A 26,674-nucleotide genomic window follows, 5' to 3' on the forward strand; every position below is an offset into this window, starting at 1 on the left:
AGGAAACACAGAAAGGTTGTATAAAATCAAACTCAAAACAGCAAATCAAATGGCAACAGGATCATACTTATCAACAGTTACCTGAAATGTAAATGGGTCGAGTGCCCCAACCAAAAGGCAAAGACTAGCTGAAAGGATACACAAACAAGACCACTGTTTATGTTGTCTACAACAGACCCACCTCCAAACAAGGGGCACATAGAGACTGAAAGTGAAGGGCTGGAAAAAAGGTATTCCAAGCAAGTCGAGACCAGAAGAAAGCAGGAGTAGCAATACACATATCAGACAAAATAGACTTTAAAATAAAGCCTGTGAAAAGACACAAAGAGGTTCACTACATAATGATCAAAACATCAATCCGAGAAGAAGATATAACGATTATAAACACATACGCACCCAACATAGGAGAACCACAATATGTAAGGCAAAGGCTAACAAGCATGAAAGGGAAATTAACGATAAGACAGTCATAGTGGAAGACTTTACTACCCCACTCACACCTATGGATAGATCAAGTAAACAGAAAATTAACAAGGAAATACAAACTTTAAATGATACTATGGACCAGTTAGACATAATTGATATCGATACGACATTTCACCACAAAACAATGGGTTTCACCTTTTACTCAAGTACGTATGGAAACTTCTCCAGGACAGATCACATCCTCGGCCATAAGTCCAGCTTTGGTAGATTCAAAAAACCTTGAAATCATTCCAAGCCTAATTTCTGACCAAACAATGGGTTTCACCTTTTTCTCAAGTACATATGGAAACTTCTCCAGGACTGATCACATCCTCAGCCATAAGTCCGGCCTTGGTAGATTCAAAAAACCTTCAAATCATTCCAAGCATATTTTCTGACCACAGTACACTGAGACTAGATGTCAACTGCAAGAGAAACACTTTTTAAAATTCAAACATATGAAGGCTGAATACCACGCTGCTAAATAAGCAACAAATCGCAGAGGAAATCCAAAAAGATATCAAAATATGCATAGAAACAAATGAAAATGAAAACGCAACAACCCAAAACCTATGGGACACTGTAGAATGAGTGCAAAAGCGAAGGTTCATAGCAAAAGCGGCTTACCTCAAGAAAGAAGAACCAAGTCAAACAAATAACCTAACTCTACACCTAAAGCAACTAGAGAAGGAAGAATTCAAGAACCCCAGGCTTAGTAGAAGGAAAGAAATCATATAATAGAGCAGAAATAAATGTAAAAGCAACAAATGAGACCGGAGCAAAAATCAACAAAGCTAAAAGCTGGTTCTTTGAGAAGATATATAAAATTGACAAACCATTAGCCGGACTCATCAAGAAACAAAGGGAGAAGAACCAAATCAACAAAAGTAGAAATGAAAATGGAGAGTTCACAACAGACAACACAGAAATACAAAGGATCATAAGAGACTACTATCAACCCCTATATGCCAATAAAATGGACAACTTGGAAGAAGTGGGCAAATTCTTAGAAAAGTAAAACTTCTGAAAACTGAACCAGGAAGCAAAACAAAATCCTAACAAACCCATCACAAGCACGGAAATTGAAAGGGTAATCAGTAATCTTCCAGCAAACAGAAGCCCAGGACCAGACGGCTTCACAGCTGGATTCTACCAAAAATTGAGAGAAGAGCTAATACCTATCATACTCAAATGCTTCCAGGAAATTGCAGAGGAGGGGAAACTTCCAAACTCATTCTATGAGGCCACCATCACCCTAATACCAAAACCAGACAAAGATGCCACGAAAATAAATAAATAAATACATAAATAAATACATACATAAATAAATAAATAAATAAATATAACCACGGGGCAATATCACTGATGAACATAGATGCAAAAATCCTTTACAAAATTCTAGCAAGCAGAATCCAACAACATATTAAAACGATCATACATCATGACCAAGTGGGCTTTATCCCAGGGATGCAAGGATTCTTCAATATCCACAAACTAATCAACATAATACACCACATTAACAAATTGAAAAATAAAAATCATGTGATTATCTCAATAGATGCAGAGAAACCCTTGGACAAAATTCAACATCCATTTATCACCAAAACCCTCCAGAAAGCAGGCATAGAAGGAACAAATCTCAACATAATAAAAGATATATACGACAAACCCACAGCAAACATTATCCTCAATGGTGAAAAATTGAAAGCAATGCCCCTAAAGTAAGGATCAGTACAATGGTGCCCACTCTCACCACTCCTATTCAACATAGTTTTGGGAGTTTTGGCCACAGCGATCAGAGCAGAAAAAGAAATAAAAGGAACCCGGATTGGAAAAGTGGAAGTAAAACACTCACTGTTTGCAGATGCCATGATCTTCTACAGAGAAAATCCTAAACACTCCACCAGAAAATTACTAGAGCTAATCAATGAATATAGTAAAGTTGCAGGAAACAAAATGAACATGCAGAAATCCCTTGCATTCCTATACACTAACAAGGAGAAAACTGAAAGAAAACTTAAAGAAACCATTCCATTCACCACTCCAATGAAAACAATAAAATACTGAGGAATATATCTACCTAAAGAAACAAAAGACCTATATATACATATAGAAAACTATAAAACACTGGTGAAAGAAGTCAAACAGGACACAAATAGATGGAGGAATATACCATGTTCATGGAGTGAAAGAATCAATATAGTGAAAATGAGTATACTACCCAAAGCAATCTATAGATTCAATGCAATCCCTATCAAGCCACCAACGGTATTTTTCAGGGAAATAGAAGAAATAATTTCACAATTTGTATGGAATTACAAAAAACCTCGAATAGCCAAAGCAATCTTGAGAAAGAAGAATGGACCTGGAGGAATCACCCTGCCTGATTTCAGGCTATACTACAAAGCTACAGTCATCAAGACAGCGTGGTTCTAGCACAAAGACAGAAATATAGATAAATGGATCAAAATTGCAAGCCCAGAGGTCCAAGCCATGTACCTATGGACACTTTATCTTTGATAGAGGAGGCAAGAATATACAATGAAGACAAGACAATCTCTTTAACAAGTTGTGCTGGGAAAACTGGTCAACCACTTGTACAAGAGGGAAACTAGAACACTTTCTAGCACCGTACACAAAAATAAATTCAAAATGGATTAAAGATCTAAATGTAAGACCACAAAGTAGAAAACTGCTAGAGGAAAACACAGGCAAAACACTTTCTGACAGAAATCACAGCAGGATCCTCTATGACACACCTCCCAGAGTAATGGAAATTAAAGCAAACATACGCCAATGGGACCTAAATAAACTGAAAAGCTTTTGCACAGTGAAGGAAACTATAAGCAAGGGAAGAAGACTGCCTTCAGAATGGGCCAAAATTATAGCAAACGAAGCAATTGACAATGAATTAATCTCAAAACTATAAAAGCAACGCCTGTAGCTCAATTCCAGAAAAATACGCGAGCCAATCAAAAAAGGGGCCAAAGAACTAAACAGTCATTTCTCCAAAGAAGACATATAGATGGCTAATAAACTCTTCAAAAGATGTTTAACATCACTCGTTATCAGAGAAATGCAAAGCAAAACCATAATGAGGTACCATCTCACACCAGTCAGAATGGCTGCTATCCAAACGTCTACAAACAATAAATCCTGGAGAGGGTGTGGAGAAAAGGGAACCCTCTTACACCGTTGATGGAAATGCGAACTATTAGAACTACTATAGAGAACAGTGTGGAGATTCCTTAAAAACCTGGAAATGAAACTGCCATATGACTCAGCAGTCCTACTGCTGGGCATACACCCTGAGGAATCCAGAATTGAAAGAGACACGTGTATCCCAATGTTCACCCTAGCACTGTTTAGAATAGCCAGGACACGGAAGCAACCCAGATGTACAACAGCAGACGAATGGCTAAGAAAGCCGTGGTACATATACACAATGGAATATTACTAAGCCATTCAAAAGAATGCATTTGAACCAGTTTTAACGAGGTGGATGAAACTGGACCCTATTAAGCAGAGCGATGTAAGCCAGAAGGAAAAACACCAATAACACACACACACACACACATACACACACACACACACACACATGGAATTCAGAAAGATAGTGATGATAACCCTATGTGAAAGACAGGAAAAGTGACACAGATGTATAGAAGAGTCTTCTGGACTCTGTGAGAGAAGGCAAGTCTGGGATGGATTCAGAGAATAACATGGAAACATGTATATTTTCATATGTGAAACAGACCTCCAGTGCAGGTGCAATGCATGAGACAGGGTGCTCAGAGCTGGTGCACTGGGATGACCCAGAGGGATGGAATTGGGGTGAGGGGGTTCAGGATGGGAAACCCATGTACACCCGTGGCTGACTCATGTCAATGCATGGCAAAACCACTACGATATTGTACCATAATTAGCCTCCAATTAAAATAAATATAATAAAAAAATAGAAAACTAAAAAATATAAAACCAAAAACATGTAACTTTTCTAAACTGCAGCATTCACAGACCATCTTCATCTTGGACTACATGAGGACACCACCTCTATTATTATTTATTTTCTTTAATCCAGCAAAAGAAAGGTCACTCTTATTCCTTTTATCATCACTGGTGTGGGTGTGTCCAACATGCTGAGCTGTGTGGTTGAGAGATTGCTCCGTAGAGGAATCTTTTGGTCTCTATGATATCCCCAGGAGGCAACACTAAGCACAGTCATTTCTCGAGATGAGGAAAGTGATATGCGCAATGTCACACAACAGGCCAGTCAGCACCACAGCCAGGATTCAGATGGGTCTACCCGACTCACAACCCAGGTCAGTGACCCCCTCACAGGTGACACTGGCCCAGAGTCTGTGGCACCATAGTAATTTGACAAAATGCATCTCCCTGACTCCACTGCCCATGGGGGTGGACATTGTTCCTTATTTTATCTAGTTTTGGAAAGAGGCTAGATGGTTAAATGAAGTTAGAGGGGTGTCAGCTTTCTACTGGAAAGAATAGAATTCATTAGAGGTAACTTTGAGCAGGAAAGAAACTTATTAAAGGATATTAAGTGACTCAGATTTCTGAGAGGGATGGCTGGAGAGACAGCCATGAACAATATAGAGTTTGAGTGCAGGATCTTCTGTCACTCATTGGAGAAGACCCTGATGCTGGGAAAGATTGAGGGCAGGAGAAGAAGGGGATGACAGAGGATGAGATGGTGTGATGGCATCACCAACTCAATGGACATGGGTTTGGGTGAACTTCAGGTGTTGGTGATGGACAGGGAGGCCTGGCATGCTGCAGTTCATGGGGTCGCAGAGAGTCGGACTGGACTGAGTGACTGAACTGAACTGTCACTACCACTGGCTCCAGACACAGTGGCTGTCACTAGTGACATGGCTTATGTCCCTTCCACCTCGTCTAGATCGAATTCTATGCATCAGAACCCAGTTGCACTGCTTTCACCTGTAAGTGTATCCATTGGCTAAGCCTACATTTCATGTGGCTGTACCTAATTGGTCTTAAGTGCCATCTGGATGTATTTGATTGGCTGAGGCTGGGTACCATCTGCGTGCGTCTAATTGATTGAGCCTAGGTCCCATGGTTACGTTCTGACTGCAAGACAGGTGGGGAAAATGACATCCAGACTGTTTCTAGTGCAGATTCGTATGATGGAAAATTAAAGCAGTGACTAAAAGTCTCCTCACTGCAGGATTGTCCAAAGTCTCTTTATCAGTCAGGTCGGTTTTTCAAAGCTCAGCTCACCCTACTAATTAAAGCAGAAGGGTTTAGTAAGTCAAGTGCTCTGTGCTCCGCTGTGTTAATTTGCCTAGTCTGGAGCTACATTTCCCAGAATCCCTTTCTTTGATTTTGAATTCAGTCAGTCTGTTCAGTGGCTTAGTTGTGTCCGATCCTTTGCGAGCCCATGGACTGCTGCAAGTCAGGCCTCCTTGTCCATCACCAACACCACGGAGTTTACTCAAACTCATGTCCATTGTGTTGGTGATGCCAACCAACCAACCTGTCCTTTGTTGTCCCCTTCTCCTCCCACCTTTGGTCCTTCCCAGCATCAGTTCAGTTCAGTTCAGTCTTTCAGTCATGTCCGAGTCTTTGTGAGCCCATGGACTGCTGCAAGTCAGGCCTCCTATTCCATCACCAATGCCCCAGAGTTTACTCAAACTCATGTCCATTGAGTTGGTGATGCCATCCAACCAACCTGTCCTTTGTTGTCCCCTTCTCCTCCCACATTTGATCTTGCCCAGCATCAGTTAAGTTCAGTTCAGTCTTTCAATCGTGTCCGAGTCTTTGCGACCCCATGAATTGCAGCACACCAGGCCTCTCTGTCCATCACCAACTCTCGGAGTTTACCCAAACCCATATCCATTGAGTCAGTGATGCCATCCAACCGTCTCATCCTCTGTCATCCCCTTCTCCTCCTGCCCTCAATCCTACCCAGCATTAGGGTCTTTTCCAATGAGTCAACTTTTCACATGAGATGGCCAAAGTACTGCAGTTTCAGCCGGATCATCAGACCTTCCAATGAACACCCAGGATTGATCTCCTTTAGAATGGATTGACTGGATCTCCTTGCAGTCCAAGGAACACTCAAGAGTCTTCTCCAACACCACAGCTCAAAAGCATCAATTCTGCGGCACTCAGCGTTTTCACCTCCGAATCTAACATCCATACATGACCACTGGAAAAACCATAGCCTTGACTAGACGGACTTTTGTTGGCAAAGTAATGTCCCTGCTTTTAAATATGCTATCTAGGTTGGCCATAACCTTCCTTCCAAGCAGTAAGCATCTTTTAATTTCGTGGCTGCAGTCACCATCAACAGTGCTTTTGGGGCCCCCCAAAATAAAGTCTGACACTCTTTGCACTGTTTCCCCATCTATTTCCCATGAAGTGATGGGACCACATGCCATGATCTTAGTTTTCTGAACGTTCAGCTTTAAGCCAACTTTTTCACTCTCCTCTTTCACTTTCATCAAGAAGCTCTTTTGTTCTTCACTTTCTGCCATAAGGGTGGTCCTTCTAATCAGTCAGTCCTTCGCATCAGGTGGCCAAATTATTGGAGTTACAGCTTCAGCATCAGTCCTTCCAATGAACATGCAGGACTGATGTCCTTTAGGGTGGACTGGTTGGATCTCCTTGCAGTCCAAAGGACTCTCGAGGGTCTTCACCAACATCACAGTTTCAAAGCATCAGTTCTTTGGTGCTCAACTTTCTTTCTACTCCAGCTCTGACATCCATACATGACTACTGGAAAAACCATAGCTTCGACCAGACGGTTCCTCTGCCTATTCTAAAACCAGCTTCACCATCCGGAAGTTCACAGTTCACATATTGCTGGAGCATGGCTTGGAGAATTTTGAGCCTTGATTTACTAGCGTGGGAGATGAGTGCAATTGTGTGGTAGTTTGAGCATTCTTTGGCACTGCCTTTCTTTGGGATTGGAATGAAAACTGACCTTTTCCAGTCCTGTGGCCTCTGCGGAGTTCTCCAAAATTTTTGGCGTATTGAGTGTAGCACGTTCACAGCATCATCCTTCAGGATTTCAAAATAGCTCAACTGGAATTCCAGCACCTCCACTAGCTTTGTTCCTAGTGATGCTCTGTAAGGCCCACTTGACTTCATATTCCAGGATGTCTGGCTCTAGGTGAGTGATCGTACCACTGTGCTTATCTGCGTCTTGAAGATATAGATATATAGATATAGATATATACAGTTCTGTGTATTCTTGCGACCTCTTATTAATAGCTTCTGCTTCTGCTAGGTCCCTATCATTTCTGTCCGTTATCGAGCCCATCTGTGCATGAAGTGTTCCCCTGGTAACTCTAGTTTTCTTGAAGAGATCTCTAATCTTTCCCATTCTGTTGTTTTCCTCTATTTCTTTGCATTGATCGCTGAGGAAGGCTTTCTTATCTCTCCTTGCTATTCTTTCGAGCTCTAATTCAAATGGGAATTACTTTCATTCTGTCCTTTGTTTTTCACTTCTCTTCTTTTCATAGTTATTTGTAAGGCCTCCTCAGACAGCCATTTTCCTTTTTTTGCATTGCATTTCCACAGGAATGGTCTTCAGTCACCAACTTCCGTCCATAGATCATCAGGCACTCTGTCTATCATATCTAGTCTCTTTAATCTATTTCTCATTTACGTTGTATAATCATAAAGGATTTGATTGAGGACAAACCTGAATGAGATGGAATTGCCAACGTCCGCTGAATCATCAAAAAAGCAAGAAAATTCCAGAACAACATCTATTTCTGCTTTATTGATTATGCCAAACCCTTTGACTGTGTGGATCACAATAAACTGTGGAAAATTCTGAAAGAGATTGGATTACCAGACCACTTGACCTTTCTCTTGAGAAATCTGTATGCAGCTCAGCAACAACAGTTAGAACTGGACATGGAACAACAGACTGGTTCCAAATACGAAAAGAAGTACGTCGAGGCTGTATATTGTCCCCCTGCTTATTTAACTTATATACAGAGTACATCATGAGAAACCCTGGGCTGGAAGACGCACAAGTTGCAGTCATGATTGCTGGGAGGAATATCAATAACCTCAGGGATGCAGATAACACCACCCATATGGCAGAAAGTGAAGAGGAATTAAAACACCTCTTGATGAAAGTGAAAGAGGAGAGTGAAAAAGTTGGCTTAAAGTTCAGCATTCAGAAAACTAAGGTCATGGCATCTGGTCCCATCACCTCGTGGAAAATAGATGGGGAAACAGTGGAAACTGTGTCAGACTTTATTTTGGGGGGCTCCAGAATCACTGAAGATGGTGACTCTCGCCCTGAAATTGAAAGACGCTTACTCCTTAGAGGGAAAGTTATGACCAACCTAGCCACAATATCAAAAGGCAGAGACATTACTTTGCGAAAAAAGGTCCGTCTAGACAAGGCTATGGTTTTCCAGTGGTCATGTATGGATGTGAGAGTTGGACTGTGAAGAAAGCTGAGCGCCGAAGAATTGATGCTTTTGAATTGTGGTGTTGGAGAAGACTCTTGAGAGTCCCTTGGACTGCAAGGAGATCCAACCAGTCCATCCTAAAGGAGATCAGTTCTGGGTGTACATTAGAAGGACTGAGGTTGAAGCTGAAACTCCAATACGTTGGCCACCTCGTGTGAAGAGTGTACTCATTGGAAAAGACCCTGATGTTGAGAACGATAGCGGGCAGGAGGAGAAGGGGACGACAGAGGATGAGATGATTGGATGGCATCACCGACTCGATGGACGTGGGTTTGGGTGAGCTCCAGGAGTTGGCAATGGACAGGGAGGCCTGGCATGCTGTGATTCATGGGGTCACAAACAGTCGGACTTGATTGAGCGACTAAACTGACCTGAACTGAACTGACTAGAGGGACCTTTTTTTTTTTTTTTTGACAAAGTAATGCCTCTGCTTTTTAATGAGCTGTCTAGCTTGCTCATACCTTTTATTCCAGGGAGCAAGCATCTCTTAATTTCGTGGCTACCATCACCATCTGTATTGATTTTGGAGACCAACATATTATTTGTCACTGTTTCCTCTTCTATTTGTCAAGAAGGTATGGGACCAGATACCATAATCTTAGTTTTCTGAATGTTCAGTTTTAAGCCAAGTTTTTCAATCTCCTCTGTCACTTGCATCAATAGGCTCTTTTGTTCATGCTCTCTGCCATAAGGGTGCTGTCATCGGCATATCTGAGGTTATTGATATTTCTCCCGGCAATCTTGATTCCACTTTGTGTTTCCTCCAGCACAGCGTTTCTCATGAGGTACTCTGCATATAAGATCAATAAGCAGGGTGACAATATATAGCCTTGATGTACTCCTTCTTGATATGGAGCCAGTCTGTTTTTCCATGTCCAGCTGTAACTGCTGCTTCTTGACCTGCCTACAGATGTCTCAGGAGGCATATCAGGTGGTCTGGTATTCTCATGTCTTGAAGAATTTTCCACCGTTTGTTGCGATGCACACAAAGGCTTTGGCATAGTCAGTAAAGCAGAAATAGATGTTTTCCTGGAACTCGCTTGCTTTTCGTTGGTCCAGTGGAGGTTTGAAATTTGATCTCTTGTTCCTCTGCCTTTTCTAAATCCAGCTTAACATCTGGAAGTTCATGGCTCACAATCTGTTGAAGCCTGGCTTGGAGAATTTTGAACATTAAGTTGTTAGCATGTGAGATGAGTGCAATTGTGCAGTAGTTGAGCATTATTTGCTATAGCCCTCCTTTGGGATTGAAAACTTATCTTTTTCAGTCCCGTGGAAAGATTTGCTGGCCTACTGAGTGCAACACTTTCACAGCATCATCTTTTAGGATTGGAAATAATTCGACTAGAATTCCATCACCTCCACTAGCTTTGTTTGTCGTGATGCTTCCGAAGGCCCACTTGACTTCACATTCCAGGATGTCTGGGTCTAGGGGAGTGATCAGATCATCGTGTTTATCTGGGTCCTGAAGATCCTTTCTGTATTATGCTGTGTATTCTTGCCACCTCTTCTTCATATCCTCTGCTTCTGTTAGGTCCATGCCATTTCTGCCCTTTATTGTGCCCTTCTTTGCATGAAAAGTTCCTGCGTGTAAAGTTGGTCACTCGAACTTTCTCAACGAGAACTCTCGTCTTTCCCATTCTATTGTTTTCCACTATTTCTTTGCATTGATCGCTGAGGAAAGCTTTCTTACCTCTCCTCGCTTTTCTTTGGATCTCTGCATTCAAATGAGTATATCTGTCCTTTCCTACTTTGCCTTCCGTTTCTCATCTTTTCATAGCTGTTTGTAAGGCCTCCTCAGAGAACCATTTTGCCTTTTTGCGTTTCTATTCCTTGGGGATGGCCGTGATCCCTGCCTCGTGTACAATGTCATGAACCTCTGTCCATAGTCCTTCAGGCACTCTTTCTATGAGATCTAACCACTTGAATCTATTTCTCCCTTCCACTGTGTAATCGAATCACAGGGACTTGATTTAGGTCATATCTGAATGGTCCAGTGGTTTTCCCTACTTTCCTCAAGGTAAGTCTGAAATTGGTAATAAGGAGTTCATGATCAGAGTCACAGTCAGCCCCACGTCTTGTTTGTGCTGACCCTATACAGCTTCTCCCTCTCTGGCTGCAAAGCACATAATCAATCTGATTTCAGTATTGACCCTCTGGTGATGCCCATGTGTAGAGTCTTCTCTTGTGTTCCTGGAAGAGGGTGTCTGCTGAGACTGTTGCAATCTTTTGCCAAAACTCGCTTAGCCTTTGTCCTGCTTCATTCTGTGCTATAAGGCCAACGTTGCCTTTTACTCCAGGTCCTTCCTGGCTTCCTACTTTTTGCATTCCAGGCCCCTATAATGAAAAAGACATCTTCTGGGGTTGTTAACTCTAGAAGGCCAGGTAGATCTTCATAGAACCGTTCAACTTCAGCTTCTTCAGCATTACGTGTTGGGGCGTAGACTTGGATTATCATGATATTGAATAGTTTGGCTTGGAAACGAACAGAGATCGTTCTGCCCTTTCAGAGATTGCATCCTAGTACTGCATTTCAGGCTCTGTTGTTGACCATCAAGGCTACTCCATTTCTTCTAAGGGATTCCTACCCACAGTAATAGATATAATGGTCACTTGAGTTAAATTCACCCATTCAGGTCCATTTTACTTTGCTGATTCCGGAAATGTCGATGGTCACTCTTGCCGTCTCCTGTTTGACCACTTCCTATTTGCCTTGATTCAGGGACCTAACATTCCAGGTTCCTTTGCAATATTGCTGTTTACAACACCGGACTTTACTTCCATCACCAGTCTCATCCCCCACTGGGTGTTGTTTTTGCTTTGGCATCTTCCCTTCATTCTTTCTGAAGATATTTCTCCACTGATCTCTAGTAGCATTTTGGACACCTACTGACCTGGGGAGCTCGTTGTTCAGTGTCCTGTTTTTATTTCTGTTCATGGGATTCTGACAAGACGTGGTCCACTGGAGAAGGGAATGACAAACTACTTCAGTATTCTTGCCTTGAGAACCCCATGGACAGTATGGAAAAGTTCCGAGGTAGAATTGACCAAAAGAGTAACTTGAGAGAGGGTTTGAAAGTGGAAAGGGAGCAGCAGTCTCTCCTCTTGCAAGGGTGCTGTGCTTTGATGTGGTGACAAGTAGGCGCAGACATGCCTGCAGGCTCTGGCGTGTCCTTGCTGTCGTCTGGGATGCATCCACAACTCCCTCCTGACTCCTGGGCATCAGCCCCCTCCCTGTCACTGGACACTTGGCTGCAGAGGTAATGGTTTCCTCTCCATTTCTCTACTGTTGGCCCTCAGCAGCCTCACTTTGGTGACTAGACTCTATGGCCTCTCCGTTTGCCTGGCTGGTGGCTCCGGAAGTCCCTTTTCAGACCTCACTTCTCAACCTGCTCCCACAGCTGACATAGAAGGCTCATTAATAATTCTCAGAATAATTTGTGCATGCACATGTGTGTCCTAAATCGCTTCAGTCATGTCCGACTCTGTGTGGCCCTGTGCACTGTAGCCCACCTCTGGCTTCCTCTGTCCATAGAATTCTCCAGGCAAAAATACTGCAATGGGTTACCATGTCCTCCTCCAGGGAATCTTCTCCACACAGAGAGAAGATAAACTCACATCTTTTGCATCTCCTGCACGTGGCTTCTTCATCACTAGTACCATACCCCAAACACATGGGCTGGATCTAGCTTCCCTTCTTGGGTGTGACTGATTGTTGTTCAGTCAGTAAGTCTTTGCAATTCTTTGCAATCCAGTGGACTGCAGCATCTCAGGCTCCTCTCTCCTCCACTTTCTCCGTGACTTTGTTCAAATTTCCTAGGGCATGAATGATAACGTTATGAGTATTTACAGACTCACAGGAAGGCTTAGGAAGACACACTGCAGGACTGGGCCCCAAGGGACCACTGCCACAGGATCACGAGGCCCTACTCCTCTCTCCAGAAATTTTTCCTTCTTAACTTTGCATAAGTGCAGTTGTCTCATGGACACAGCTGATGAGTGGACCCTTAAAGGCTTCAGATCCCTGGCTGCAAGGGAGTCTGGGAAATGGAATTTTCATCGCTCCAGCCTCTTCAATTCAGGAGGGTGAGCAGCAAGAGGAATGCATGTTGAAAAGCCATTTCTCACACAGAGATATGCCTGGGGATCGAATCTTTGACGTTGCCATCTGGCCCAGGGCTTCCTTGTCAGGCCATGGTGGTAGTGGGAGATCTTTGCCTCCCCAGCCCTGCAGATAATCCAAGGCCAGGCTAACTGGTCACCAGACTCGTTAATATGAACCAGTACTCACCTTGGTTCACCTTGATGAAATGAAGGAGGAGAAGCGAACTTTATTTACCCAGCGTTATTCACATTCCTGGTCACTTATGTACATAGCGCCTCATCCCATGCATTTTGCAGCTGAGGACACATCAGACCCAAAGAGACTGAGGAAACTACCTCAGGTCACACAGCTAGTTATGGCAGAAGCTGGACCTGAGCCATCCTGTGGACCAAAGAATGCCTGCTCCTCACCATTACTGTATGCCTGCTGATATTGGGAGAAGCTTTTGTATAAAAGCCGTTCATTCTAATTAGGCACTTTTTCTTGGCTGAGCAGTTTCAGGTGCTGGGGACATGATGGTGGGCAAAACAGGTGGCGGTAGATAAAGGGTATTGGTTGAGATGGGGTTTGTAAATGCTCAAGTCAGGGACTAGAAACAGATTTGGGGTTAAGTTGATATTGATGTGGTTTCTTTGTATTTAAATATGTGAGACAAGATTTGTGCATCTACTTTTTTTGTTTTGAAATGTAGGTCCCTTGGTTTAGCTTTTGTTTTTCCTTTTTTGGAAAATATATTTATTTTGGACTGTGCCAGATCTTCGTTGCCAAGAGAGAGCTTTCTCTAGTTGCGGTGCATGGGCCTCTCCTTGTGGTGGCTTCTCTTGTTCCAGGGTATGGGCTCTAGAATGCAAGTTCAGTAGTTTTCATGGGCTTAGTTGTCCCACAGCATGTGAAATCTTCCAGATCAATGGTCGAACCTGTGTCCTCTATACTGGCAGGCAGATTCTTAACCACTCGACCACCAGGAAAGTCCTGTCTTTCCTTCTTGAAAAATATTTCTCCCGTCTGAAAAAAACACAGACTATGGCAATTGATGGTTTGTCTCAGTGTCTGGGACACAAAATGGCATAGTGATTGTTGTTTTTTAGTTGCTAAGTTGTGTCCGACTCTTTGAGATGCCATGGACTGAAACTTGCCAGGACCCTCTGTCCATGCACGGTGGGGACTGTGGCAAAGTAATGAACCTGGAGAGCAGCTGGAAGTGGCAGTTTGGGTGTGGCTCCTGCTGGTCACGTGCATACATAGGTCCACGTGTTGCCAGATTGCCCACTTTCAATGATAAGTTGAAAATTCATATTTTGAATTATGTCTTCCAATGATACATTTTATATAGTTGTAGCAAAACTTGCAAACCTATTGTGAAAATTAGGCCAACGTCTCTGTGGGTCAGATCTGGCCTGTGAGCTGTCAGTTTGCATCTTGTGTGAAAGAGCCTTAATTCAGGCATCAGAGATGCTGGGTTGCAGTCTGGGCTCTGCTGCCTTCCAGTAGCTGGGGTCAGAGGCAAGCCACAACACTTTCTGGACCTCAGTTTCCCATTCTGTAAAATGGGACTTCTGAGAACCACATGGTCTGCCGAACCCTTTACTAAACCAATATTTTCTAAACGGTGGGCCCTAGAGTCAATTTAGTAGATTGTTACTTGCATCTTTTAAATAGAAAACAGGACAGGATGGAAATTAAGTGGATATATCATGGTATTATAGGTTAGCATTGCCTTGTGGAACATATTTTAGCTTACACACATAATATGCACACACATGTATCTATATCATACTGGGTCTTGATGTAATATTCATTTCTTATGCAGAGGGACTGAAAGGGAAGCTTTCAAACAAAGTGTTGTTCATGTCTTAATGCGCTCAATGCTGGCAACATTTCTGTGAGGTGGGTTTTCACCTCAACCCCATTTTACAGGTGAGAACGCTGAAGTGCAGGGAGTGAAGTTCCCACAAACAGGAAAAGGAATAGCTGGGACTTGACCCCAGGCCACATCTGAACCATGTGCTATCTGACCTCTCCAGACAGCAACTGTGTGATCACGATGAAGGAGTTAACGCAAGTCAAGGGCTTAGCTGGGTGCCTTGGACAGAGCAGGTGTTGAATAAATGTAGAAGCCAGACTTGTGTGAGCAGCTCCTTATTCAGCCACACCATGTGGTGTATAGGAACCCATGGGCTATGAGAGAGAGGGGGGCTGGGCTTCTGCGGTCCTGATACCCGTTGGGCGGTGAAGAGGGTATAAGGGCAAAGAGACACCCCCACCCTGTAGTCGGAGTTCCCCCAATACACATTGTTGCCCAAACACTTGATGGTTACGTTTTAAAATCACTATTTGGTTGCAGCTGGCTTATCCGTCATCCTTGAATGAACTGCTACATATTTTGCTATCTTGAATTTATGGATTAATCATCCCCCCACACACACACACCATTTTGTCAAACAATTTAAACTATCACGGCAACGGTGTTATTAAACATTAGAGCAGTTATCTTTTATAGTCGGGCTGAGTGTGGCAAGAAGTGCTTCTGGGGTCGTGGCTGATGATGGCTCTTGAGGCACCACAGCAGGTCACTTAATCCTTAACTTTGGGGCCTGAACAGATCCTCGAAGGTGCTGCAATATCAAGGAAGCACTCCCGCAAAGCAGGGGCGCAGCCCAAGAAGATACTTCTGGAATCCTTGCAGTGCTATTTCCATGCCTAACTTTGGGTGGCCCCTGCGGGCAGTTCGGGCCGATGGCGGGGTCGCACTGCCCTCTGGTGGTCACTGGCGAGCACAGCTTCACGGGTGCTGATCCGGCCCCATCGTCGGTGCTGTGGGCGCTGCAGCAGAATGGCGGAGCGCTCTGAACTCAGATTTCCCTTTACCCAGAAAGAATTGTCTGTCTATCCCCATCCTAGGAGTTTCCCCAAATCCCTGTGAGTAAAAATGGCAGGCTGTATTGTTTATGGGTCCGTTTATAAGGGCTTGGAGATCTGGGGTGACAGAAATCAAAAGCAAGGTGGAAGGCACGGGAGAAGCTAGGAAGGACCACGAGGGGCCCTTTACGGGACCTGGGGACGTCGTCCGTCCTCATCTGCGTCGGGAGAGAATGGTTTCCAGCGGGAAGGATGGAAGCACGGTGTCTGGTCAAAAACAGCTGGTTATGGGCTGTCTCAGGAACGTGAAGGCATTTTCTCATTTGATACCCTACACACAGTGTACTGAACCAAGCTCAAGTGGTTATCATCATGATATTTTCTTACAGATGATTAAACTTGGGTACCCATCCCCCAGATCAGGATGATTCTTCAAAATAGAAGTCGGATTATGCCCGTCTCCTCCTTTAAACTCTCTGGCGTCTTCTCACTGGATTTGGAAGAAGATCCAAACTCCAACCGAATAAAAAGTCCCACAGCCAATAAATATCAGTCCACTGCTGGTGGATATTCGGCTTGTTTTCATTCTTTGCTATTACAGACGGTGTTGTAGAAAAGAACTCTATACAGAATATGCATGCTCACTTAAATATATCTGTCGATAGATACTCAGAAGTGGAATTACTGAGTCGAACTTACAAATTGCATAGATATTGCCAACTTTTCTCCTTAGGAGTTGTACCAGTTTCAGCTTCCACAAGCAATGCACGAAGCCCCACAGCTCAACCAGCACTGTGAGTCATTAAACATTCAAACGTTTGTCAATCCGATGCGAAAAGTTGTATCTCAGTATATTTGCATTTCTCTTACGGTGAGCGAACTTGAACATCTTTGTATAAGTTTAAGGAACAGTTGCACTTTTAACAAATATATTAAAATGTATGTACATGCCCTAGGATCTTTTTTTTTTAATTTGGGTTGCTGGTTTACTCTTTATTTGTAAGAGATTTTTATATATCAAGGGGGATTAACACTTGCTGTTGTCTGTGATTTGAATTTCAATTTGACTTTTGTCTCATATCTTTATTTGTATAATAGTATCTATTTATGGCTGTGCTGGGTCTCATTGCTGCCAGGGCTTATCTCTAGTTGGGGAATGCGGGCCTCCTCTCTAGTTGTGGTGCACAGGCTTCTCATTGCAGTGGCTTCTCTTGTTGTGGAGCACAGGCTGTAGGGCAAGTGGGCTTCAGTAGCTGGGGCTCCTGGGCTCTGAGCACAGGATCAGTAAGTTGTAGTGCATGGGTCTAGTTGCCCCTGGACATGTAGTAACTTCCCAAACCTGATATCGAACTGGCATTTCCTGCATTGGCAGGTGGATTCTTTACCACTGAGGCACCAGGGAAGCCTTACTTATGTATTTTAGTAACTTTTTTAAGGTGTCAAATGTCTCAACTTTGTTTTGTTTTGTTTGAAAGCACCATGTCTTATTCAAATATGCGTCTATTGTTCTTGGGACACTGCCGGTGCATTGTAGATGCTCAATTAATATCTGATGGAGTAAAAATATCCGCTCCACTTGAATGATTGGTTTTGTAAGTAGACATCTGAGTCCATGAGATATAATACTACTATTTATTATGTTTTATATATATTGGGATGCTTTGGGCTGCAAATAACTAAGGAAGAAGAAACTCAAAATATTTCAACCATAAGGACATTTTAATCTCACAGCATACATTTAACCTATCTTTCCTAAGCACTTGTCCTTCTAAGAATTAACCAATGTTCAATTAATAGAAATCTTTGTTTAATCATTTCTGCCACATCTTTTACCTCATGTAGATTATAGTCTACAAATGAAGCCAAGTTAGAGGAAACAGTGTCCAGGGATAGAGACAAAGAGACTGAATTTAAAAGAATTTAAAGATACTCCTTGAATTCTGCATTTGGGGTGTTGGTGGTCATGGGGTCTGAGATCACACATTCCTCAACCTTTCAGCCAAGTAGGCCAATTTCTTTTAAAGCCACTTTGATGGTACTTATGCTATTTGCCATTGAAAAATTCCCATGTTAGCTCTCTGACTTCTAACTCCCTTGTGAAACAAACACCTTCATCCCTGGAGTTTGACTTGAAAACTTCTTTGATTTTCTGTCCTTCTGCTGAGCTAGCCAGGAAGTTCTGGTGTCGTGCTCACACTTCTAGAAAGCCAAGGGTTTTTGTTTGGGAGTTTTGCATAGTGCAGCTACTCTACTTCTAAGAGGATTCCAGAGGCCTGCAAGATACTGTTGGATAAAGAGTGAAGGCAAGAAGCCTGGGACCACTGAAACTTAGCTACCCATCCATCCATCCATCCATCCATCCATCCATCTACCCAACACCCTCCAATCCATCCATCATCCATTCATCCATCCATCTATCATCCAACATTCATTAATTGCTATCTCTCTTATACATTGAGAAAGATAGTGCCTTTGTCCCCTGAGAGCTCTGAGTCATCCCAGAATTCAGAATGAAACATTTACAGACTGTGGACTGTCAGCACCAGCCTTTAACATTCAATCATCACAATAGAAAAGTAGGTGACCACCTAGGCAGTTAATTTCAGAAATAAAGAACAGGTCTGTTTCACCCCAAACCTCTCTCTGTGTGGACAGCTTCAAGAGTCTACTATTCATGACAGTAATGGAAGCCTTTTCAAATACAATTTCTTTTTTTATTAAGTGATTTATCTTTGTTAATTCTCAACAGAATTTTTCTTGAAAGCATTTGTTTCTTTTTTTTGTTTCTCTTTTATCAGTAGGGCTGAAAAAAGGTAGGAGAACTTTATTCTTGGTTTGTTTTTTTTTTTTCAATTTGTTAAAATATACTTGATTTACAGTGCCATGTCAGTCTGCAAATCAGCAAAGTGTCTCAGTTATACACATGTACACATTCTTTTTTTACATTCTTTTCCATTACGGTTTATCACAGGATACTGAATATTGTCCCCTGTGCTATGCATTAGGACCTTGTTGTGTATCCACTGTAAACGTAGTAGTTTGCATCTACCAACCCCAGATTCCCAGCCCATCCCTATCCCCTCCATCCTTGGCAACTACAACTCTGTTCTCTATCTGACAGCAGGTGTGATGGTTGCTGGAAGGGACGAGTGGATAGCACGTGGTTAAAAGTGGGTACCGAGGTGCCTAGGTTATCAAACAATGAGAAAACAGGGAGGATCCAGGAGCACATGACTGATTCCCTGGATGGTTCTGCTGCAGTCTCTTTCTTCTCGAGCCAGAAGTCAATTCATTCAGTACAACATTTACACTCATTAGAAGAAACTAATTCAGCAGATTACAGTGAGGTTGATCCGTGTTTTTGCCAGCTAACTCGAGGGATTCTTTACCTTCATTTAACTATCTGTCTGTCTAACCATTATACCATTCTTGCAACTACATATCCAACCATCGCAGTATTACTATCAATCACCCATCAACCATTAGTCATTCTATCCACCTACCCATTCCATTACTCATCCATCCATTTAGCCACTCATTCATCCACTTAAGCATCTATCCAACTTTCCATCTCACCATACAACCACTCACACATCCAGACAAGCATCCATCCGTCCACCTCACCGTATCACCATTTAGTCATCAATACACTTCAGTCACTCTGTGTTATATGACGAATTAAGACACTGTGAACCACAGCACACCAGGTCTCCCTGTCCATCACCAACACCCGGAGTCCACCCAAGCCAATGTCCATAGAGTCATTAATGCCATCCAACCAGGTCATCCTCTGTCGACCCCCTCTCCTCCCGCCCTCAATCTTTCTCAGCATCAGGGTCTTTTCTAGTGAATCAGCTCTTCGCCTGAGGTGGCCAAAGTATTGGAGTTTCAGCTTCAACATCCGTCCTTCCAGTGAACACCCAGGACTGATCTCCTTTAGGATGGACTGGTTGGATTTCCTTGCAGACCAAGGGACTCTCAAGAGGCTTCTCCAACACCACAGTTCAAAAGCATCAATTCTTCTGCGCTCGGCCCTCTTTATACTCCAACTCTCACTTGTTTACACGACCCCTGGAAAAACCATAGCCTTGACTGAACAGAACTTTGTTGGCAAAATAACTTCACTGCTTTTTAATATGCTGTCTAGGTTGGTCATAACTTTCCTTCCAAGGAGTAAGCGTTTTTTAATCTCATGGCTGCGGTCACCATCTTCAGTGATTTTGGAGTCCAGCAAAAGAAAGTCAGCCAATGTTTCTACGGTTTCCACATCTGTTTGCCATAAAGTGATAGGACCAGATGCCATGATCTAAGGCTTCTGAATGTTGAGCTTTAAGCCAGCTGTTTCACTCTCCTCTTTCACTTTCATCAAGAAGCTCTTAGGTTCTTCTTCAGGTTCTGCCATATAGGGGGTGTCATCTGCGTATCTGAGGCTATTGATATTTCTCCCGGTAATTTTGATTCCATCTTGTGCTTCCTTCAGCCCAGCGTTTCTCTTGATGTACTCTGCATACAAGTTAAATAAGTAGGGGGACAAATTAAAGCCTTGACGTACTCCTTTTCCTATTTGGAACCAGTCTGATATTCCATGTCCATTTCTAACTGTTGCTTCCTGACCTGTATACAGATTCCTCAACAGGCAGGACAGGAGGTCTGGCGGATAGGGATGCTTGATGAATTTTTGGACCAACTGAAACAACACTGCAGATGGTGATGGCAGCCATGAAATTAAAAAACACTTAGTCCTGGGAAGGAGTGTTATGAGCAGCCTAGGCAGCATATTAAAAGACAGAGATGTTACTTTGTCAACAAACGTCCGTCTGGTCTGCTGCTGCTGCTGCTCATTCGCATCGGGCATGCCCGACTCTGTGCGACCCCATAGACGGCAGCCGACCAGGCTCTGCCGTCCCTGGGATTCTGCAGGCAAGCACACTGTAGTGGATTGCCATTACTTTCTCCAGTGCATGGGAGTGAAAAGTGAGAGTTCGCTCATCCGTGTCTAACTCTTTGCAACCCTATGGACCGAAGCCTACCAGGCTCCTCCATCCGTGGGATTTTCCAGGCAAGAGTACTGGAGTAGGGTGCCACCTCCTTCTCCACCATCTAGTCAAGGCTATGGTTTTTCCAGTGGTCATGCATGGATGTGGATGGCATCACTGACTCTTTGTACCTGGGTTTGGGTGGACTCTGGGAGCTGGTGATGGGCAGGGAGGCCTGGTGTGCTGTGCTTCATTGGGTTGCAAAGAATCGGATATGACTGAGCGACTGAACGGAACTGAACTCAACTGAATCAACCTAAGGTACACCTAGGTCTAATCTTGTTAGGTGAGCAAGTGTTTACGTCTTCATTACAGCTAAAAGATACTCAAGGCCAGCTCAAGATAGTCACCAGCCTTCAATTTTTTACTGAGTGGATAGAGGGTGCTTGATGAATATACATGAATGCCCCCAGTTCCGTGCACTGTGAGGTTGTATGCCTACAGGGTAGAAACTATACAAGTGTCCTTTTGGTTCCAGGAGCACCATACACCCTTTCCTGCCTCTGGGGGCTCTACACTTTTGATAGCTGGGTCAGGACAGCCTCTCTGGAGGGGTGACATTTAAGTAAGTGCCAGAGAAGGGGAAGGCTGGGGCCATGCAAATAGAAGGGTAGGTAGTCAAAGCTGGAAGAAGCACAAGCTGGAGTCAAGATTGCCGGGAGAAATATCAATAACCTCAGATATGCATACGACACAACCCTCATGGCAGGAAGTGAAGAAGAACTAAAGAGCCTCTTGACGAAAGTGAAAGAAGAGAGTAAAAAAGTCGGCTTAAAGCTCTACAAGTTTAGAAAACTAAGATCATGGCATCTGGTCCCATCACTTCATGGGGAAAAATGGGGAAACAGCGGAAATTGTGTCATACTTTGGGGGTGGGGGAGCTTCAAAATCACTGCTGATGGTGATGGCAGCCATGCAATTAAAAGAAGCTTACTCCTTGGAAGGAAGGTGATGACCAAACTAAATAGCATAGTTAAAAGCAGAGACATTACTTTGCCAACAAAGGTGCATCTAGTCAAGGCTATGGTTTCTCCAGTGGTCATGTAAGGACGTGAGAGTTGGATGGGGAAGAAAGGTGAGCTCCGAAGACTTGATGCTTTTATTTTTTTTATTTTTTTTCTTTGTTCCTTAAATGTTCTATTTCTTTTTTTTTGTTTTGTTTTTTTTGTTTTTTAATTTTTATTTTTATTTTTTATAAATTTATTTATTTTAGTTGGGGGCCAATCACTTCACAACATTGCAATAGTTTTTGCCATACTTTGACATGAATCTGCCATGGGTTTACATGTGTTCCCCCTCTTGGACCCCCCACCCACCTCCCTCCCCATCCCATCCTTCTGGATCATCCCATTGCCCCGGCCCTGAGCCCTTGTCTCATGCATCGAACATGGAATGGTGTTCTGTTTCACATATGATAATATACATGTTTCAATGCTATTCTCCCAGAACGTCCCACCCTCACCTTCTCCCTCAGAGTCCATAAAATTGTTCCATGCATCTGTGTCTCTTATTCTGTCTCGCATATAGACTTGATGCTTTTAAACTGTGGTGCTGGAGAAGACTCTTGAGAGTCCCTTGGACTGCAAGGAGATCCAACCAGTCCATCCTAAAGGAGATCAGTCCTGAGTGTTCATTGGAAGGACTGATGTTGAAGCTGAAACTCCAATACTTTGGCCACCTAATGTGAAGGGTTGACTCATTGGAAAAGACAATCGTGCTGGAAATGAAGCAAAAAGTGATCCATCATGGGCCACAGATGCCCTCTCTTTAATGCCTTTCAGCTCCCCCACTCTCCTCCCCTCAGCCTGGCTGAGCCTTTCATTCTCTGCAAAGATGGATGTTGGTGGCTGCATGGCCAATCCAGTCCCTGTTTAAACTATGTAATTTATTTTTCCTGGAGGAAATGAGCAAAGGGGAAGAGACTATCTCAGCAGCCTCCCTGCCAGGCCTGGTGGCTGCAGAACCCAGGTGGATTTGCAACTGGTGGAGAGGTGGAGACAAATAACCTGCTAAAATGGAGATATTAACAATACCGTCAGCCGGAACAGCCAAAGCCCCCTGTCCTGTCACCGTGTTTCACACTGCTCAGGTGCCCATGGCCTGGGCTAATGAGGCCCATCCATCAGGCTGGGAGAGCTGCTGGCACACAGACTTTCTCATCAGCGGGCAGAAGCTGCTGCTTGAGACACTGGTGGGAATTTTCAGGGGAGCTTGTCATATGGGGGTGCTGTATCCTAGTTTTCTTTGGTGGACTCCACTCTCTTCTAACCAGCTCAGGGGTGCAGAACAACAGTGTTTGATATTCCTAAGTCCACCTCCTTCCTACCAGGTGTATGCAGCAAAACACATAGCAGTTTACCTGTACCAGCTGTGTGACTTTAAAGAAATTAATTAATCTTTCTGAATCTCAAACATGTCCTTTATAAAATGAAGTGGGATGGTGCCCACTTTGTCAGGGGAGGGATTGGAGGATTAAATAAATAAATATTTATTCGTAAATAAAGAGTAATGGGTAAGGCCTGGGATTAGGTAGGGTGGCGATTACAGCCCCCCCCCCCCTCCACCTGCTGGCTGTGATGGAGCCTACTGGCTGGCTCCCTACATTCGTTCTCCCCTTCTCTCTCAGAAAATGCTCCTGTATTTGTTTGTTTCCTCGCTAGGCAGGAGTGGCTGAGAATAAAGGCTACATCTTCCAGCTCCTTTTGTGGTAAGGTGTGATTTTCTGATGCACAAATCTGGCCATTGGGATTTGAGCAACAGCGATGTTGAACTGTGTCAGCTGTGCTCTTAAAGGGAAGAAGAGTCCGTCCCTCTCCCCTCCCCCTTTACTTTCCTGGTGCAGGGGGAGTGCAGAACTTGAGGGCTGAGAAGCCACCTTGGACTGTGTGGTAAGAACAGTACTTGGATTGGCAGAGCATCAAGACAGAGGGCGCCTGTTTCCCTGGTGCTGTTCCAGCTCTATAGGCAGCTAATGAGACAAAGAGACAGCTCTCGATTTTTTCAGCTGCTGGCTGGCATCTCTGGCAACACAAAGTCAATTTGACGGAAACTGGCCCTGTTGGGGACTACCTCATCCACTCCCTCAGCCTGCATTCAGTGACACACTGCTCCTGTGGACTTTGCACAAACAAGACGTTGAGGTGAGTTTTCGTTATGAGGGCAGATTTTTTTTTCTTCTTGTTTAATTATTCAGTTCAGTTCAGTCGCTCAGTCGTGTCCAACTCTTTGCAACCCCATGAATTGCAGCACGCCAGGCCTCCCTGTTTATCACCAACTCCTGGAGTCCACCCAACCCCATGTTCATTGAGTCAGTGATGCCACCCAACCATGTCATCCTCTGTGGTCCCCTTCTCCTCCCGCCCCCAACCCTACCCAGCATTAGGGTCTTTTCCAATGAGTCAACCCTTCGCATGAGGTGCCAAAAGTATTGGAGTTTCAGCTTCAACATCAGACCTTCAAATGAACACCCAGGGTTGATCTCTTTTAGGATGGATTGATTGGATCTCCTTGCAGTCCAAGGGACTCTCAAGAGTCTTCTCCAACACCACAGTTCAAAAGCATCAATTCTGTGGTGCTCAGCTTTCTTCACCGTGCAACTCTCACATTCATACATGACCAGTGGAAAAACCGTAGCGTTGACTAGATGGATTTTTGTTGGCCAAGTAATGTCTCTGCTTTTAAATATGCTTTCTAGGTTGGCCATAACCTTCCTTCCAAAGAGTAAGCGTCTTTTAATTTCAGTCACCATCAGCTGTGATTCTGGAGCCCCAAAAATAAAGTCTGACACTGTTTCCACTGTTTCCCCATCTATTTCCCATGAAGTGATGGGACCAGATGCCATGATCTTAGTTTTCTGAACGTTGAGCCTTAAGCCAACTTTTTCACACTCCTCCTTCACCTTCATCAAGAGGCTCTTTACTTCTTCTTCACTCTCTGCCATAGGGTGGTGTCATCCGCATATCTGAAGTTATTAATATTTCTCCTGGAAATCTTGATTCCAGCTTGTGTTTCTTGCAGCCCATCATTTCTCATGATCTACTCGGCATATAAGTTGAATAAGCAGGGGGACAATATGCAGCCTTGATGTACTCCTTTTCCTATTTGGAATCAGTCTGTTGTTCCATGTCCAGTTCTAACTGTTGCTTCCTGACCGGCATACAGGTTTCTCAAGAGACACGTCAGATGGTCTGGTACTCCCACCTCTTTCAGAATTTTCCACAGTTTATTGTAATCCACACAGTCAAAGGCTTTGGCATAGTCAATAAAGCAGCAATATATGTTTTTCTGGAACTCTCTTGCTTTTTCGATGATCCAGCGGATATTGGCAATTTGATCTCTGGTTCATCTGCCTTTTCTAAAACCAGCTTGAAGATCTGGAATTTCACGGTTCAGGTATTGCTGAAGCCTGGCTTGGAGAATTTTGAGCATTTCTTTACTAGCATGTGAGATAAGTGCAATTGTGCTGTACTTTGAGCATTCTTTGACATTGCCTTTCTTTGGGATTGGAACGAAAACTGACCTTTTCCAGTCCTATGGCCACTGCTGAGTTTTCCAAATGTGCTGGCATATCGAGTGCAGCACTTTCACAGCGTCACCTTTGAGGATTTGAAATAGCTCAACTGGAATTCCATCACCTCCACTAGCTTTGTTTATAGTTATGCTTTCTAAGGCCCACTTGATTTCACATTCCAGGATGTCTGGCTCTAGGTGAGTGATCACACCATCATGATTATCTGGGTCGTGAAGATCTTTTTTTGTACAGTTCTTCTGTGTATTCTTGCCACCTCTTCTAAATATCTTATGCCTCTGTTAGGTCCATACCATTGCTGTCCTGTATCGAACCTATCTTTGCATGAAATGTTCCTTTGGTATCTCTAATTTTCTTGAAGATATCTCTAGTCTTTCCCAATCTGTTGTTTTCCTCTATTTCTTTGCACTGATCGCTTTCTTATCTCTCCTTGCTATTCTTTGGAACTCTGCATTGAGATGGGAATATCCTTCCTTTTCTCCTTTGCTTTTTGCTTCTCTTCTCTTCCCAGCTATCTGTAAGGCCTCCTCAAACAGCCATTTTGCTTTTTTGTGTTTCTTTTCCATGGGGATTTTCTTGATCCCTGTCTCCTGCACAATGTCACGAACCTGTGTCCGTAGTTCATCAGGCACTCTGTCTATCAGGCCTAGTCCCTTAAATCTATTTGTCACTTCCACTGTATACTCATAAGGGATTTGATCTAGGTCATACCTGAATGGTCTAGTGGTTTTCCCTGCTTTCTTTAATTTAAGTCTGAATTTGGCAATAAGCAGTTCATGATCTGAGCCACAGTCTGCTCCCGGTCTTGTTTTTGCTGACTGTATAGGTACTTGCAAATTTAGCTCAAATGAATCCTTTTATACTTCTAAATTTTAGTAATGCTTTTTCACCTTAAAATCCATTTGCTTGACAGTAATAAACTGGGGAAAATTCTGAAAGAGATGGGAATACCAGACCATCTGGCCTGTCTCTTGAGAAACCTGTATGCATGTCAGGAAGCAACAGTTAGAACTGGACATGGAACAACAGACTGGTTCCAAATAGCAAAAGGTGTACGTCAAGGCTGCCTATTGTCACCCTGTATATTTAAGTTATATGCAGAGTAGATCATGAGAAACGCTGGGCTGCAAGAAACACAAGCTGGAATCAAGATTGCCAGGAGAAATATCAATGACCTCAGATATGCAGATGACACCACCCTTATGGC

The sequence above is a fragment of the Giraffa tippelskirchi genome, chromosome Y (genome assembly GCF_054371585.1).
Source record: "Giraffa tippelskirchi isolate mGirTip1 chromosome Y, T2T-mGirTip1v1.2.pri, whole genome shotgun sequence".
NCBI classification, from domain to species: Eukaryota; Metazoa; Chordata; class Mammalia; order Artiodactyla; family Giraffidae; genus Giraffa; species Giraffa tippelskirchi.